At 43.9% G+C, this 18,183-nt stretch overlaps 1 long non-coding RNA gene across 2 annotated transcripts; it reads right to left on the reverse strand.

Annotated features, from left to right (window-relative positions):
• Window positions 1-871: 871 nt before the first annotated feature.
• On the reverse strand, window positions 872-6,455 carry LOC146542989 (uncharacterized). Of its 2 annotated transcripts, none has more exons than XR_014887765.1 (2): window positions 6,297-6,455; window positions 872-5,472 (listed from the first exon to the last, which is right to left on the reverse strand). It is a non-coding gene; the product is annotated as an uncharacterized LOC146542989 (long non-coding RNA). The 2 variants fall into 2 exon arrangements; XR_014887764.1 differs by having other exon boundaries at window positions 872-5,606.
• Window positions 6,456-18,183: the final 11,728 nt, after the last annotated feature.

Genomic DNA, 18,183 nt, shown 5'->3' on the forward strand with positions numbered 1-18,183 from the left:
TTCAAACAGATGCACAGATCTAGTTTAATGAATGGAAAAGCAATATTGCCTATTAATGAACTCAATAATTATATTATCCGCTAAGTATTGACTCTACCAATTCTCACTAGGGGAGAGAAAAATCACTGGGCAAGAAAAATAATTGTCTCACTAGCAATTATCATTGGAGTATTAAAGAAACCCAAGTACTTACCATTAAATAGTCTCTCTGGAAGCTTTTGTTTCCTAATAAAGTGCTCATTTCGTGAAGTATCATCACGAGTGCAGTAATTTGATTCTGATCATGAGTTTTTATCTGCTTACAAGTGAATTGCTTGTAAATATTAAGAGCAGATTCCCACTGTGGGGAAAAAAGAGGTACAACTGATATTCCCAAATTATGGAAAACAAATGATTAATGCTGTAGCTACCCTCCTCTGTTACCTGTGTCCCCATGGCACCAAAAGCACATAAGATCCTGATGACGAATTGCACACCATGCAGGCACTCTGCCTTTGCTCACTTTCCAGCTGCCCTCGAGCCGCTTGGCAATGGGAGTAAAACTCACCCCATAACACGCATTTTGCTGAGTTACTTCGTTGCAGTGAGTGATAATAAATGTGGAATAAGACGCCGCGTTTGTCCCTAAATGATCTAGATGATTTACGGTTTCCTATTGTATTGCACTCTCCATCGGAGAAATGGAGATGGTAGCGTTTATTCGGCATTAACGATCTGACGCAGAAGAGGTGTAAAAGTGCTTTATGGGCGTCTGCACTTGCCTAACTACACCTACTCTGAGTAGCTTTTTAAAAAGCATTAGGGGAAAAAAAGTTTGGAAAGTTTCGAAACCTGAAGCTTTTAGGATTCTACAAAACGTCGCAGCCCTTCATTGGAATTTCAGAAATTTAATTTATCCGGAGAACAAACAACGGGGAGGGGAATAAAACGTGTGAAAGGGGAGCTTTAATGCGAGAACGGAACGCGGTCCCTTTATAGGCACACATCGCTTGGGCAGAAAGCCTAAACGCTCGTTTGTAAACCTTTTCAAGATCTGGAATAGGATGCACCGGTTGCGTTTTCGCACCACATTCTGTGTCTGACCCCAGAGCAGAGGCACAGCCCGTCCGAGCCAGCATCATCACGGCGGGAGCTGCCGGGGATGGCCGGGGTGATGGAGGCTCCGGGCTGAGCCGTGTGCGCAGCGCTGCTCCCGGCCCCGGGCTCGTATCGCTCGTTCAGCGCATACCTGACCGAAGGGGAAAAGCTGCCCGACTGGTTTTGTTGTTTCAGCTGTGTTGGAGCGAGGGAGCAAACAAAGCTTTAGCATTTCAATTAAGTTCCAGCTCCGATGATGTTTTCAAGTAGATGTTTTAAAATGCCGATGTCTCGTTAGTGAGGAGCTGCTCGGCTGCAGTGCTTTATATGTAATGATTTTTTGTTGCTTTCGGAAATACAACGTAGGCATCTCCCTCGAGGAGCGAAATTGTCGGCTCGGGGCAAGAAGAGACCGTGAGTCTTTTGGTCTCTTGTGCTGGGATTTATAAATGGAAAGGGGAAGTGTCCCATCTATCTTTCCCACTTGACCAGATCGTTGGCTCTGTGATATCAGAGCTCTGCCGTCTCGATACCATTTGCAGTAAATGTAGGTTATTTGTTTCTGACTTCAGGAAGTGGGCTGCCAAGCGCTGAGATTCTTTCTGCTCCAACGATATAAACAAGCACAAAAGGAAGTCAGGGCAAACCCTGATCTCTTTCTTTGTGCTCCACACTGTCATTAAGAAGAACAAAGTTTTGATTTGTTTTGCTGCAGGTTTCAAGACAGTCTTAACAGAAAAACACTGAATGTGTTTTAGTGAGTTTTTTCTTTTCCCCCCGTCAATGATTTCTAAAAGGACCTCCAGTTCTGTGGCAATAATCCCAAACGTTGCATTTGTGAGAAGCTGCAGTTTTATTGTGACATGGCAACTTCAAAGCAGAGCTGTGGTTGGCCAATGGCAGCTCTTTGCAGCAGCTGTTATGGCTTAAATTGCTGAAACTTTATCTCCTGTGCTGTACGACCAGCCCTATAGCAAAGCTGTGTGCAAACCTACGTGGCAAATGTGAAACTTGCATCCAGTGTAGCCCAGGAAAGTTAACTAAACAGGGAAAAGGCCTTGTGGAAGTAGTGGTCAGCAGACAGTGTGGAGACAGCTTATCTCTTAGATCAGAAGATACTGGATTTAAATCACGTGCAAACAGGGTTTTGAAGTGTACCAGGCTGTTTTGTTGGTAACCACCAGCATGAATTATTTCTCACCCATCTTAATCAGGCACAGTGAGCAACTGGGGTTAGAGGGAAAATGTCCTTATGAGGTTACTGGGTTACACCGCACGTCTGTGGTGTTTCCCACACCGCAGCAGCCAGGGAGCACTGCCTGCACAGAAGGCCATGTGCAGCAGCCAGTGGGCTCCAGCAGTGGCTCAGTGGTGGCTGAGCTCAGCTATTTGGCTGATCAACACCTGTGCTGCTCTTTGTGCATTTCCCTACGCTGCTTTAAAATCTACTGCTTAGCATTCCTGCTCCTTTCTAGTGGAAGCCTGTCCTCACACACTGCCCTGGTTTGGTGGTATTTCCCATCTCTGCAGATAAACTTGCCATTCCTGTTGGAAATGTAGCTGTTGCGGGTAACAACATTTGCTGGGAAAAAAGAACTAGGAGTGACTGAAGTTTGGGCCAGATTTCTATTTTCATGCACACAGAACCATTGACATCTTTTTCTCTCAAAGATTTGGAGTTTGTTTGTTTTTGCTTTTCTTCTTCCCTTTATTTGTATGAAAGTAAGATTTCTTCTAGCAGTATAAGCGGTGTGATTTTGATTTGTTGAAGGATGAGGGAAAGCTGTTGTGAATGCTCTTAGTTCAGTCATTCAAGCTTGAGGTCAGATTGGAAGGGGTGCAGTCACAGTTTATCTGTGGCAGTGAACTTTCATTATTTTAATACCCCAAACAAGATACCTGCTAGCAACAAACCCACTTCCTTTGTATCACCGGTTTAAAAAAAAACCCACCTGGGTCTGTGTATTATTTTCTGCCAGACATCTGAAGTCTGCGCTTCCTGAAGCAGTACAACAGCTGAGGCCACAAGCTCAGTGCTCAGCTGGCCAAGGAGCTCAAACCGTGGCAGGTTCATCTCTCATTATTTGGCGGATCTCTCAAGTTAAATGACTTGATTCATTCCTTTTATCTGTGTTTATTGGGCTACACTTCGGGGGGGGGGGAGGGAAACGTGGAGGAAAAGAGCAAAAAGTAGATAGAAGTTGTCAGGCAAGCAAACCGCAGCTAGAAGAGTGCTGTGATGTTCAGGAAGTACTTTGGAGAAAGTTACTGAGGTCTGCAGTGCACGTAATCATTGCAAAACCTTTCACGGTGAATTGAATCTAACAGATCTGATCCTTCTAAAGGAAAGAGAAGGCAAAAGCTTTCTCTCTCTCTCTCTCTTTTTTTTTCCTAGTACGTTGTTACATCCCTGAATATCACCTTTGAGTAATGTGTGGGCATATCACCACTGCCTGAGATGGAGAGGGAGGAGGAGGAGGAATCGCTGTTGTGCCGTCTGTGTTAAAATCTTTTTGGTTCTGTTTTGACTACAGCAATTCAATATAAATGTTCTCATAGTGAAAATGTTATTAGGGAATAAGAAGTGAGGAGGAAGTGAGAGATTTTTGAAGGTTAACTGCAGAAGCCCAATCGAAAGGAGCACCACAAAAAATTCTTCCGTTCGGACTGTGTGGAATATCTGATTTCCTTTCCAGTTCCCACTGTGTTCTGCAGAGAAAGTTGCAGAAGACGGAAGAAAAAAGTAAGATCCGAGAAACGTGCCCTATTAGACAGAAGTGTATGTTGGAACAAAAATAGGTACAGAACTGTCGTCACACCCTTACTGATACTTTTTTTCCATCTGCTGATGTGATACACACTTTCAAGTCTATTGTAAAGCAATTAAAGGCTTTTTGTTCTAGCTTACACTACAAGTTTTTCTGTGTACTTTTAATCTGAAGACAGATCTGTTAGATCCCTCATCTGGACAGACCAACTTCCAACAGCAACTTGACATTGACTTTAAACATTAAACTGGTTATCTGAGACCGATCTTCACCTGGAAAGTACAACTCATTTTGGTGAGGCAGCACTCACGAATGGCATTTTTACAGATAAAAATGCTTCCTTGCTTTTCCTAGTACAGTACAACACGTCCATGCCGAGATGTTATAAGATACATGTCTTCAAAGTATTTGAATTACAGTCATAAGTATAAAAATATTAAGCCTACGCTGTTCCTTCTTCTCTGAGTCACAGAAAAACAGAAGTAAAATGCACAGTTTGGTAAATATCTGCATGCACTTCTGCAAATGTTGTGTTTCATTTTGTTAGTACGCGCCTGTGTGTATTTGCATGCCTTTATTTACGAAGGCCGTGTTGGTTTGGTGCAGCAGTGTAAAGCAAGGGCTGCAGTTGGAAGCGCCGGGATTTGAAATGGGCTCAAGTGGGGAAGAAGTGGAGAAAGTAGAAACGTGTCCGTGGGCAGCGCCGGGTAGAACGGCAGGTTTCTTCGTGCAGATTGCGATCTCTTTCACTCGGTGCTTCGGATTATGCTGGAGGGATCAGCTGTGACAACGGAACGAATTTCACCAGCACCTGCCAAGCGTTCGCATAAGCAGAGTTCCTCCTTTCCCTTCTCTCGTCCTCCCAGCTCTGCGGGCTGTCAGCTCGGCAGGATTCCTCGCCACGATCGGCGGCCCTGCACACAGCAGATGATCGTTTTACGGTCCTTTTCAACCCAGGCCATTCTATGATTCTATGATACGATTCACGTCTCCGTGCTCTGAACTCAGCTCCAGCACAGGAAGAAACTTTTCCTCTCTGACAAAGCCTTCTTGCTTCTGGGTAGGAACCCAGGGACAAGCGTATATACAGCCATGTTTAAACAGTAAAAAATAATCTGGCATCCCAGCTACTGGGGCCACTCAGTGCAGGACTTTTCGCCATATTCTTTTTGGAGCTCCTCAGTTCCTCTTTTCCTCTTCTCCATTATACTTCAGTGTTTCATGGGTATAGGAAAGTAGAAATGTTCCAAATTTCCCACTAGGTGACTGCATCTTTTGCTGCTACAGCTGTGAGGATTCAGAGCTACTGAGAGCTGTGCTGCTGCTGGTGGAGGGTCTTTAATGCAGAGAGTGGAGCGTTCAGCACTGAGTGGAAAAGCATTTTGTGTCCTGCAGACAGTGATAACCCAGATGTGTTCTTTTATTACAGTGTGCTGATAATAAACTGTCTTTGCTAATAACGAAAGGATTTTATGAACAGTTTCCCCTGAAGCCATTCAGAAAAGAATTCTTATTGAGTCATTTCAAATCCTGTATTTATATTCTGAAAAACAACCAAGGCTTTTGCTGAAGTCTGAGCCTCCTGCTGCAGCAGGCCTGGGAGAGCAGGCCAAGAATTCTCCTCCTCCTGATAGCAGTGCAGTGTCATTTATTTGCAGGAAGAGCAAAAAGGGGGATAAAGCAATTAGGATAACCAGGATGTCCCACAGAGGAACTACTTACATGATGGTGCATGATGATGGCAGCTCCTTGGTGCTTCAACTAGATTAAAAAGCAAACATTTAAAAACTAAGCCTGCGTTGTTAGCAGCTCTGCTTATGCAGAATCCAGTACAGAGCAAACTGGAGTGTTGGCAGAGGTCTGGGTGCACGGCTGCATGCCTGTGGGCAGAAAGCCCATGGGTGCTGTCCTTAAGGAGCTGCGCTTTGGCAGCTGGCTGTTGTCTGACTGCTCCCTGCGTCCCTGTGCTCCCATAGGAAGATGGTATTTGTGGCTTTATGCTCTGTGACAGCTTGTAAGCTGTAAAATGGATCCAATAGTGTTGTATAGGGAGAAATAAAAACTCCCAGAACACTAATAGCTGGCTAATTTGGAATAACAAACGTGCTTTGAGTAATCCAGATTTTTTAGTGGGGTGGAATAAACAGTAAAATGAACAGAAGACCAGAAACTTGGGGCAAACTTTTGGGACGGTCCTACCAACACTCTGTTGAGAAAACGAAAATCTTTAAGTTCTTTTCAATGCAACAGCACACAGAACCCAGAAAAAAAGAATTTTCTCTCCAATTGTGTCTTTTACTGCTTTCCCCTCTGAAGTTTGTATTAAAAATCAAACCCCAGCTTAAATATACCTTGCTGTTTACCTGAGGGTGTAACTGATGACAGGCAGTGCGATCCCTGTGGCTCCCTGGGCACTCAGAGGGGCTGTGCTGTGCCCTCCCCCCCCCTTACCTGCAGGGCTGTGTCCGGGTGTCAGAGCAGAACTGCAGCGATGCTTTACAGCTCTGGTGCTGCTGGATCTGCTCGAGGAACACAATCTTTAAACCCAGCTGAATTCAACGCTTGTATTTATTAACAAAGTGGCACTCGGCCAGAATGCTGCAGACGTAACCTGATGGGTCATAATGCTGCCTTTGTGAGCATATCTGAATTTCTGGAATTCAGACCCACCAATTTGCTCGATGAACCAGAAAGCGTTTCTATTTCTTGGCAGGAAGAATTAGGAAAAATGACCCGCCTGGAGTTTTTAGGGCCTGTGATAAAAGTATTTGTGAACTTTATTCTTCCCAGTCACTCTTGTGCATTCCAGGCATCTATGGATGACCGCATTTGAAGGAGAAAGAAAAATCCCCAGTTGCAGCACTGAAACAGAAAATACTGTAATTTCCTACTTGCTTTTTCCTAGAAATAGCCTCAGAAGAACTTCCTAAAAGAAAGCTGGTGTGTAACGTGGCAGACTGGGATGGGACATTTATGCAGTGTAACTGCAAAGACTTTGAGAAGATTGATGAAGGAATTTTTGTGGCTTTTTAATTCATTCTAATTATAAAGGGCAAGAAAGCAGCGTTTGGCAACAGAGGGATTGCTGAGCTTTCATTTGTGATTCTGCAGAGAAGCATGAGGGACCTGTAAGAAGTATTTGGTGTTGAATTTATCCTCTTTTGCCCTTTTTCAAATCTTTTTTTTTTTTTTAGCAGTAATGAAGCTTTAATCCTCCCTGCGGAGGTGTGAAAAACGAGTGCAATACTTTCTTGCATTTCTTATTGGACAGTTTGGACATCAGCTGAGCGCCCTTTCAGTAACACGAGGGCCAGTAACTTTTTTTAAAGAAGCATTTAATGAAATGAACACCAGTTGTTGTGTGCTATTCAGGCCCTAAGCCCTCCCTTCCCGACTGCTCCGTTTTGGTTGCCTTGGCTTTGGTGATACTGTTACTTCATTAAGTCTGCATCCATCAGAGAGTGTTAGGTTTAGCAGTTGCGCTTCTAAATAAAATCGGTGAGTGAAAAGAAAGGCCCTTCCTGCTGTCTGCTAATAATACATTCTTTAATAAAAAGGCAAAATGTATAAATGCATAAATGAACATACATCATAAGGAAGAAAATCTGTGTTACGGCTGCTGTAAATCCTTACAGTTCGGTTGCTGAGTTTTGCTGAGAAAAGGTCAACAGACTTCTGATAACCCCAATAATTCAGGCTAAGGGCTTCAAATATGCAGGATGAATTGTGGGGATGTTTTCTCTTTCAGATGTGGATGCAAAATAATACTTGGAAATGTATCCTGCTGTCTTCTTCCCACTGGGAAGAGAAGGCTATGGAGTACTGATAAGTTTCATTTCCTTTGCCCTGCAGAGAACTTTGGTTCTGCTCCCGCAGTCCCACGTGGTTATGGCCTTGGGGAAAAGGAGTGAGCTACACTTGGGGGTTCTTGACAGGGTGCTGGAAAAGGCCTTTCTGGCACAGCTGATTAAGAATTTATCAGGTTTTATGGCAAATTGCTGATGTTTTCCAAACTCCCATACCTTTAATTTGGAAATAAAAAAACCTCTCCAAGGTCTCCACTTCACAGATGAGCCGTGGTGCAGTGATGCTACACCCAGGGGATGGGCAGTGGTTCCTGACCATGGAAGTCTCCAATTTCACTGTGTGTAAACTACTGACTATAAGAGGAAGGTGTCTGACACACACGTTCACTCTCTTCTAAGACAAAAATTGCACCATCTCCACGTGACAGCTCAGTTTGGACATATCAGCAAATGTCAGAGACAAATGCTGTGCCTCATTCTTATTTTTATTTTTTAAGCCTTTCGCTTCCTCTTTTCTTGCCTCCTTGGTCTTATTTGTTCTAAGGCTGTTTTGTTACTGTGTATTTCACATCCCTTTAAATATAAATGGGAAGCCAGCTACTACAAGTGGACGAAGTGATTCTGAAGCTGTGATAAGGATGCTATAGCACTAGCTCTGTCAGTAGATGTCTCTTACCACTCTTCTCATTGCTGGTTCATCAAATACTTGTTTCGTTTACCAGCAGCCACATCACTGTTGCCCCTGAGCACCAGATGCATGAGCTGCTCTCACAAATGAGGAACATACCACTGAAGCACCAAAGCACACACACCTGTGCTCTGCATCCTCTCAGCTTCTGACCATAAAGCTGGGGACTCTGGACAGCACATGGAGCAAGGACAAATCCTTCATTTTGGATCTGAATGCTGGAAAAACAACCTTTGCTTTTCTCTTTCTTCTTACTCTATTTCCTTGTTTCTGTACCACTTCACCTCCCTCTGTCTTGTTCCTGCTCTCTTTGGGTCATTCTGGTCTCCCCAATGATGCTGCCCTGCTCTCAATGGGGCATCCCATTCATCCCAGACCATATACCTCCTTGACTTGCAGGGTGGAAGAGCTGCTTTCTCCAGGACTGCAGGTGGACAGTTTCTATCTTAAGTAGCTGTTGTGAGCAAAGATGGAACGGGGTGGTGTGGGTCACTGTTACGGGACCATAGGGCTCTGGGATAATTCCAAGGGGAGCAGAATGAGGAGGTCATCCAGTCTAACCTGCTGCTGCATGAGTTCCCCTGCGTTTCCATTATAGTCTTAATTAGTGAATTTATGGATGAGCTCTTTATTTATGTGTCAGAGAACCCTCTGAGAGGTTTGTTCAGATTTCCAAACACCAAAAGAAATGCTGTGTTTGGCTGCTGGAAATAGATAGCTATTTTAACACTAGCACTGCTCCAAGCACTCCCCTGGAGTTCAGCCACTCAGTATCCAGAGCTAAATGAACGACTCGCAGGAGAACAACTCTGGAAGTGCAGATATGAGGCTTTCTTTCTGCCATTAGTGATTCAGATTTACAAGTACAATTCAATTATAAATTTAAAAGAATTGATCTAAATTTGTTGTGCCATCACACACATGCTGTCGAACTGTGTCCTGCTCTGTTGCAAACTCCAGTTGAGTTTCCCAGAGAGAGTCATGGGAAGATGCTTCTGCTTTTCTCCTGGCATTGCTGGTAACATCACAGCATACTTAATCTCATGATAAGGCTTTCCTCTTCTGTGCACAGATATGCATTGTTGCACTTCCCTTATGCTGGCAACGACACTTGTTTCTCATTCCACAGAGTCTGAGTGTCAGTGTTTGGCTGGCTGAGCTCCTGGACCAGGGCTCTGGGGTCACACGAGTGTCAGGCTGACACAGGGGAGGGGAGCTCATGGTGGGATGAGCCATGGGATTGGTTTAGCTGCAGCATCAGGCTGCGGTCTTTGTTGATTTTTGAGTTTAATGTGAGAGACCCTCCCTGGAAAACTAAATTTGTATTGTTCAGTTGTCTGGCACTGCTCCAACAGTGCTGGTTGTCTTTTATTGGGCATTATAGATTTTAGCTGTACTTGATTAGAGCATTAGCTTGATTTCTTTGACTAATGCTTGCAGTTCTCATGTGTTTTTCTCTGCCAGCTCAGCTAGCAGCAGCACGGTGCCCTGAGGGTCTGCATTTATTCTTCCTAAGTAGTAATATTCAGAGAAAGCAAAAATCTTTCAAGCAACCTTCTCTTGCCTAATCTCCTTCCTTTATTTCTGAAGTTAAGTCCCAGGTCTGTGTCTCAGACTTCTGCAGTATCTCACCCTGTGTTAGAAGGAGGCAGAGTAAATTCACAGGCTGGGACTCATCCTTTCTGCCACATAAGCAGTACATGCAGGTGGAGAAGCAGTTCTGTGCCCCACCTTGTCATGTGCGTCCACCGGCATCCCTGGGCTGCCTCCTGTTACACAGCAGAGATCTGCTCTTAGAGATTCCACGGCCAATGTTATAATCTAAAGCAGCACATAACCTGCCTAAAGACTTACTGGTGAAATACAATGAAGGAGCAACCGCTGGCTCCCACTATGTTCTTGCCCCTGCATAGAGCAGAGGTCAGAAGTAGGAAAGAGTCAAGCTTATGGTTTTGATTTCATATTAAAATGTTTTATTATGGCTTCATTTCATGTCCAGGGATCTACGGTTGAATCACACATCATTCAGCCTCTTAATTTCCTGTAATAAAAATATAAGTGCTCAGATAAAGAAGTTCAAAGACCTTTTCCTGAAAACCACGGGGGTGAGGGAGAGAAAAATCTTCTCTACACTTCTCCCAGCTCTTAAACAGGTCTACAGTGTCAGATTATTTGTTTGCATGGTGTCCTTCATTGTCACCATCTTCCCATCGGAGACTTTTGAAGTCCACACTTTAATATATTTAGTAACTTGACAAACTCCATTTGCGGAGCTGCCTGGAAGAGGCACACGCTGCTGTTAGCCACACTTGGCAGCAGCAGGCCTGCAGCCCCACTGTGGGAAGCAGTGAAGCAAACTGAGGAGCTCCCTGACCTGGTTGCTGCACAAGTGGGGGATGAGCTGTGCAGGTCCTACCGTGGGGAGGCCCGTGGGTGCTAAGCATTGCCCACCGAGAGCTGGGAGTGTTATCCTAAACTTGAATGGCTACAAACCTGAGCTGGTGATGCTTTGGTGCAGCGCTTTGGACAGCCTCATGCTATACTTATATGTTTACTTTAAATTCCCCTTCGTGTAACTGATTCTTCCAAAGGAGCAAGCTGTTATCTCCTCCCACTGAAATCAGAGATGTATGTGATTTCCTCTGCCTTCCTGCGTTTGCTGTATGGAGCTCACTTTGTCCTGCCCAGGGGTGCGTTTGCCATGGCACCATGCGGTGCGAAGGCACGCTGTGACTGTGAGACGTGGGGCAGCCATCAGGGCCTTTCGGTGGGTTAACCTCACTCAGGACAGTCAGTCGTGAGCTCACTTTAACAGGAACGACAAACAAATCACTAGATGCTGTTATTTCTGCATCATTTTCTGCCCGTGTTCCCTAAATCCCACAGAGGCCCCATGCAGCAGCAGCGCAGTGATGGGTGCAGCAGCAGGCAGTGAGCGCACAGCACGAATAAAGGGAACGCGAAAGCTGGGCTGCATAACCCTGCTTGATGTGCGGTCTCCTCTGATATCACAAACTTTTTCTATTAGGAAAAAGAAGCCAGAAGCCTTTGCCTACCAAAAAAGAATCTTTGATCTAAGTCTTTTATGTTTCTCGCTCTCTCCTCCCCTCCCCACCAGCCCTCCTTGCTAAAAGGAGCCATGCCAGCATTATAGAAATAGCATCTGCAAAACAATTTGCAAGCTGGCGTTGAATACATCTTGCTTTTCAAAAAGCAAATCTTTCACATAATGTCATGTGGTGATTTCTGTGATTTTGCATTTTTTAATGACCTGTGTGTAGAAGATAGATGTCTAAGGCATCAACCCTGCAAACAACTGTAAATATTTGCCTTGAGAAAGCATGTGGTATATCCTGTAATTCTTGGCTCAGCCACTTAATCTGGAGGCAGCTTAATTAGTTGTTAGTGGACTAAAGCAAAGAAAATCTTTTACAAATAAATTAAATAAACAACATGCGGCTTGATTTTGATGAAGTGCTATAGTCTGCTGTGGCTTTTGTGGAACACAAGGGTGCTCATCACCTGGAAAACCGGGCCCTGAACTCCCAGCTTGAAAGCTGCAGTGTTAGCTTAGCATTTGATGCTACATAAAATCACCAAGTTGAGGGATTTCAGAAGTGACTGGCAAAGAACAGTCCTCTAATTCCATATTTGTTTTCCTGAATATGTGGCTGTAATTTCAGCAGTACTGACCGTCCTGCAGCTCCTGCTATTTGAATATAAGGAGGGGATAATGATGGAGATGTGGGCAGCTCCAGAACATGGTTGTCCTTTGTGAAAAGCTCAATGCCTCAGTGTTTGTTTTGTTTATAACAACATCCTTCAGTATAACTCAGGAGAGGGAATACACTAACAATTCCACTGACATATGGCTCCAAAGAAAAGCTGTATTCTTTTTTTTTTTTTCCAGTGGGCTCTACAAGTGTGAAAAAAGAGCTGAGCATTACTGAGGACAGATTAATAGGATCTGTGTTCAGCACTGGGTTGGGATTCCAATTTCTTCTTAAAAGTACTAGAGCGTATAAGGGGTGTCATAGAAAATAAAATACAAAACGTTAATGGCGTGGTGTCATCTGGAATGCTGTGTTCAATCTTTCTTCAGCAAGAAGTAGTTCATAAACAAAGGTGGTTAAGAGATGAGTGACATGTTTAAGATGGCTAGAGGAAATACTTTTTGCAGGGCAACACAAATATTCCAAGGAATTCATTATCCAAGATGTTATTGAAGCCAAAAAGAGTTAGATGTATATCACAAATTGTCACCGGTACCTTAGGTAGTGCAAGAAAAGAAATGCTAGCCTCGGAAGCTCCAAGGCATAAAGTGCTACTAATGGATGTGGGTTAGAAAATGAATCATGGGTAGGGTCTTCTGGTACACAGCCCTTGAACATCCCCAACATCAGGCCGACCTGCATTAGGGAGAAGATGCTTATCTGCTGAGTTCTTACTTAACGTGGTGATTACCAGACCTATACAAAGATGTAATTTTTTCAGATAAGTAACAGTGAGTTTATGATGTCCCTAAAGCAGTTTTACTTCTGTTTAGCTGCGTCATTTACTAGCTGGGAACCACAGAGGAGTGAGCTCACCTGCTGAAATATGAGCTCATGCTTTACCTAACTGGGAGGAGTTCAGGTCTTCACTGGGGATGTGCTGTGCCCCTTCTGAGCACGTGAGTTCAGTGGTGGCTTTTTATTTCAATTTTGAAAACAGAGACCACGGTATTAAACTCTGATTCACGAATTTCCACTCGCAGCCTTGGCCGTGCTGTTACCAAACTGTAGATGCAAATATTGTTCCCACTCCCTGGCTCCTGAGGAGAGCGTTCCATTGATATGTTAATATCTTCTTTTCTCTTCTTTCCAGCATCTAAGATCTAAACGGCCACAGTGTTAGATACAGCACGAAACAAAAGTCACCTATCGTTCTCAGTTAGAAACGAAACATTTCTTTCTGTGAATGTTTTCTGTAGGGACAGTTGGCTGAGAAATGTTTGAATGTATGAGACTTTTCAGGCAATAGTAAATAACACATCTCTGTGCCAACCAATGTACTGCTTACAGCTGGAATGTTCATGTTGCTCTTTGTCTGCTGCCATTCTTACTAATATTGCATTTAAAGTAGATGTAACATAAGGAATAGATACGGATTTTTATTGTAAGTTTCACGAATTGGAAGTGTCAGTATGTGAAGAATTCAATGTTATGAAAATAGGGTTCTTACATCTGTAGAGGAGTTGTGTGTTTTATGGAGAAAGAAGTCGGGTGGGTAATGAGAAAGAAATTAAGTGCCCTGAGTGGGACTGAGCATTTCCCTGGAATTCAGGGGATGGGATTTTTCAGAAAATCCAACTGCACTTGGGACATAGCAAGTAAAACCAGAAGGATGGACTTCACCACAGGGGTTCAGCCGGAGTTAGGAGGTGTGTGCATTGCTCTGCAGAACTGAATTAACTTCGGATCTCAAGCAAATCATGGAATCTGTGCCTCTATGTTTCTACCCCAGTCATGCAGACGTTGGTGTCTTTTCTGATAAAAGCACTTTACTCACAAACTCTGCACGCTCCCAGCAGAGGACCCGGCCTGGCCTCTGCTCTTTGTGGTCAAAGCAGCTGACGTAGAATAAAAGCACAGAAATTCAGTCGGGTTCTGGCTGAGCAAGGACTGCCTTCCATGTACGTGGCTGAGCAGGGTCACATCAGTGGGCGTTATGAACTTCCCCTTCTGTATGCAGATGCTGTAGATGGCAACACCTATCAGATTTTCCCCATGAAATTACCCCCAAATATTTCAGGCAGTAGGAAGTGTTTCTTAGTCAGAAATCTTGCCCAGACATCGAATAGCTTTTAACAGATGGCAGCGCTACCCGTTGAGACATAAGCATTTTTACTGTAAGCTATTGCTTGAGGGACTTTTGTATGAGTTTGTGTGCAAGAACTCCAAGTGAGTCATTAAGTCGACGATTTAAAAGCAAAAGCCACTGTATCTCTGTAATTGCTTTCACACAATGTGTGTCTGAGTTCTGTCTGAATCCAGTCCACAACTGCACCTACGTAAAGCCTCCAAGCAGACAGCAGTCGGTATGCAGGAGTTCTGCACTGTGTAGGCAAGGCATTCCCATCACGTGCTCCTCCTTCAAACTACGAGATGTTTCTGCCTCAGATGTGGTTCCACTTGGTCAACAGACAGGTATAATTTAATTGATAGAGCTATCACTGTAACCACTCCCATTGTGGTTGTGCATCTCTATATTCACACAAGCACCCAAGAAGCACAGTTTTATGTGGCTGCCACTTTGGGGAATTGATGAAAGGCATCATTTCACAGAGCTTTTAGCTTGCTCTGAGGTGGCAGTGCAGAAGCACAGGATTTGGGGCCCACCTCCAACCTTCAGAGCCCATCTCCAGGTTCTCCTCTCAGTGCTGCCCATTGGGCACAGGGGACCCAGGGCTTTGTGCAGCCCTTCCCAGCACGTGCTGACAGACAGATGGAGCTCTAGAGGTTTTAGCAGTAAAAAACTAATCCAGGACAGATTTGAGAATGTTTTGTGAAATTTAATGGTGGTATGTTATGTATACAACTGGAATATCCCAATGTTTAATACCAACTGAAGGGTTTTCAAACCTGAGTACATGTCTTTCCAGTGGGCCAGATCCGGGGTAATTGCTTTGCATCGAAGCTACAATAGTCATGTGTAGTTACAACTTGGACCATGCTTAGTTCTGTTTTATGTTGCTATTATGTCATATTTATTCACAGTTTCAGTTTCTGATATCCCAGCACATAATCTTTTCTTGCTTATTCCAAAATGCAATTAACTTCTAACTGAAAAAAGCATTCTCAAGAAGCAACTTTCTATTTATGGAGTGGTTTTAGTTTTTTTTGCTGGTGGAGGAATCCCTGAAAATCTACAACCCGGGGGTTACTATTTTACACCCAGTGCCAAAGAAATGGCACCGTTCTGTTTTCTCGTTTGTTTATCTACTTCATACCATTTCTTGAAGGAAAAATATCTGTTGGGGATCACTTCTTGCTCAGACCTCCCAGTCAAACACGCGCACTTTGCTGTCCGCCCATGGCTAGGATGGGTGCAGTAGGAAGAGCCCTCAGGACAAAGGAACAAAACAAAAAAGGCATTTGGAGAATCATTAAACCACAACCAAGCTTAATTCTGTCTTCCTATTGGTTCAGAACCCGTCCAATGTATTCAGCGTCACCAGAGAGCTGGGATGTGGGACTGGGAGCTGTTCTTCAAGAGGTTTTATTTTTATTACACCTGAGAATTAATATTTTAAAGTCTCCGGAGTAAATTTATCTCTCAGAAACAGTAAAATAAATCTGTAGTGCCTGCGGTGCTCACTGCTCTGCTTTGGGCTTGCGGCTTTCCAGCTCTGTTTGAGGACTTTGCGTTCAGCTAATAAATAATGGTGGAATGACATCTGGCCTTAAATATGTATTTAAATGAGTCACCTTGAGTGAACTAGACTGCTTACAAGGAAGGAACACTTCAGGAGGTGTTTTTCAGCACGGCTCAGGCAAGGCTTTCTTGTCTGAACTGTAATTTATGGGTGCAGATTTCAGTAGCTTAAACCTTACTTTATCTGATCTGTATTTCTGTATTCTATATCCCTCAGAGGAAAAAAGTGATGATTCAGATTTTTGCTTGCACAACAAAAAGTGGTCAAAAGAGAGCAAAAAGAAAACAGGCATCATAGAGGAGAAGAAGATTTTATGCTTAAAACCCTTCTTCTTTTCTAGCAATTAAATGGGAGATTTTTGGAGAAGGGAGGCTTCCCCATGCACATCAGCAGTCACTGCCTCTCACCACGGTAAAGCTGTGGCATTTTGGTAAGAGTGAGCTTTCCATGAGCCCAGCTAACTGCCTGGGGACCTCGGAGCTTTTCAGAATATCTTAAATGTTACTATTTAAGAACTCAGAGATGTGCGATAGAATCCCGGATTTGTTGTTGGAACAGAGTGTGCTTTCTGAAGGTTCAATCTTAGTCATTTTGATAACGATGACAAAGCACAGGTGTGACAAATGGACTGAACCACACATGCATAATAAGAGAGAGAAGTTTATTTTGCATTCTGTATTCATCTCTGTCAGGTTAAGAACTGTCAGAAAGTTGTTCTAGAGATTCTTTTTATTTCCTTTAGCTCCTTTTCATATCACCTTTGCTTTGGCAGAAGGGATCACAGCCGGGGGATTTTCGTGCTGCCCCTGCATTAGCAACAGCCACCATTTCACAGCAATCCCAGCGTTAAAACCAAATGGTGGCACAAAGGGCTCTGCTCATCATTCATTCTCCAGATGTCTTTTTGCCTTTGCCACCCTCCTTGTTCTCCTCCTCCAATAAAACCTTTCACTTACAGAAATTCAAAAAAAAGGGCTTAATCCCCCGTCCCTGCGACGTCAGCCCCACAGGTTAATGCACACTTCAATAGTTAAAATCAAAGAAACGGGCCTTCTTACAATAGAGCCTTAAAAAAAAATCCCATACATCTATTTATAAGCCATCTAATCTCAAAAATCCTTATTACCTATCGTGTTACTTTAAATCATGGACATGAACGAAAAGGAGTCTCGGCATTCAATTATCCCTCTTGCTTTAACAAGGTGTGTATAATAAATGAGCAGTTCTTAATTGACTTCAATGCAATTTGATACTACTGGAGTAGGAGGAAGAGGGAGCCAGGAAGAAAGAAGGCGTGCAGCTTAGAAATGTTAGAGAGCTCACTTATTTGTAACACAAAGCATTATGACATGGGATGAATCAGTATCCTGTAACAACACCCAGTGTAAAAATATTTACAGGCAATTTTGGGGAAGTGATTGTGTTTTGCAGGTTTTTATGCTGTCACATTGTATCATCAGCTAAAAGGTGAAATTGAGAAGATTTGGGCTGTCATCACTAAAGGAGTGTGTTTAAAAATGCAAACACTCATTTCATAGCTTTCTTTCTGTCCTCCTTTAAATTAGGCTTTATAAAAACAGATAATGCAATAATAAAATCCCCGCTCATAAATATTTTATCTGAGCAGCGAATGATGCTGGAATACATTTTGCCACTATCTCTGAATTTAGATGGAGTCAGTCCATCTCTGTAAGTTACCCGTGAGGTAGTGGGCAGGTCTTCAGAAAAAGAAGACATTTGTCAGTAAATCCTGTTGGATCAGGCAATGACATTTCTGTTTGCCGTTTTTTTATGTAAACGTAAGCCTTCCAGCCAGGGTTGTAAGGTATCTTTAACCTGGCAGGAATCCTCCTGCTCGCCCCAGCCAGCTCCCCTGCGCTGGCACCATGTGTCCTTGTGTCCTTGTGTTGGCACCACGGTGCACGAGGGGCAGAGGGAAATGTGAGCATTGCACCCAGCAGTGCTGTGCCCGGACTGCTGTGCTGCAGGAGGTGACTGTGGTGTGCGCTGCGTGTGGGTGTGGGCAGGACTGCGTGCCTGTGCTTCTGCTTGCAGGAACAGGGCTTTGCAATGGGGCCGTGTGAATCAGGGCTGAGGTGAGGTATGGTTGAGAAAACAATATGCTCTCAAAAGCAAAATCCTCTGGTGCTGAAGTAGTTTTAACAGACCCTCCCCTCTCCCCCCCCACTACTCCCTCCCCCCCCCAAAAAAAGGTGCTTTTGCTGGTTGTATTGTGATGTTTGGTTGGTTTCTGGCAGAGGAGGCTAGCAGAGGCCGTAGCACAGAAGGCCACATTGCCTTCAGCCCCATCACTTAGCCCAGGGCCCTTTCCTGAGCAGTGACACAGCTCTGGTTGTAGCACAGCAGATGAAGCTTCCTGCACTCCACTCCAGTGATTCAGGTGTTAAACCATACAACTTCCTACTG

The sequence above is a fragment of the Meleagris gallopavo genome, chromosome 22 (genome assembly GCF_905368555.1).
Source record: "Meleagris gallopavo chromosome 22, MGAL_WU_HG_1.1, whole genome shotgun sequence".
In the NCBI taxonomy this organism is placed as follows: domain Eukaryota; kingdom Metazoa; phylum Chordata; class Aves; order Galliformes; family Phasianidae; genus Meleagris; species Meleagris gallopavo.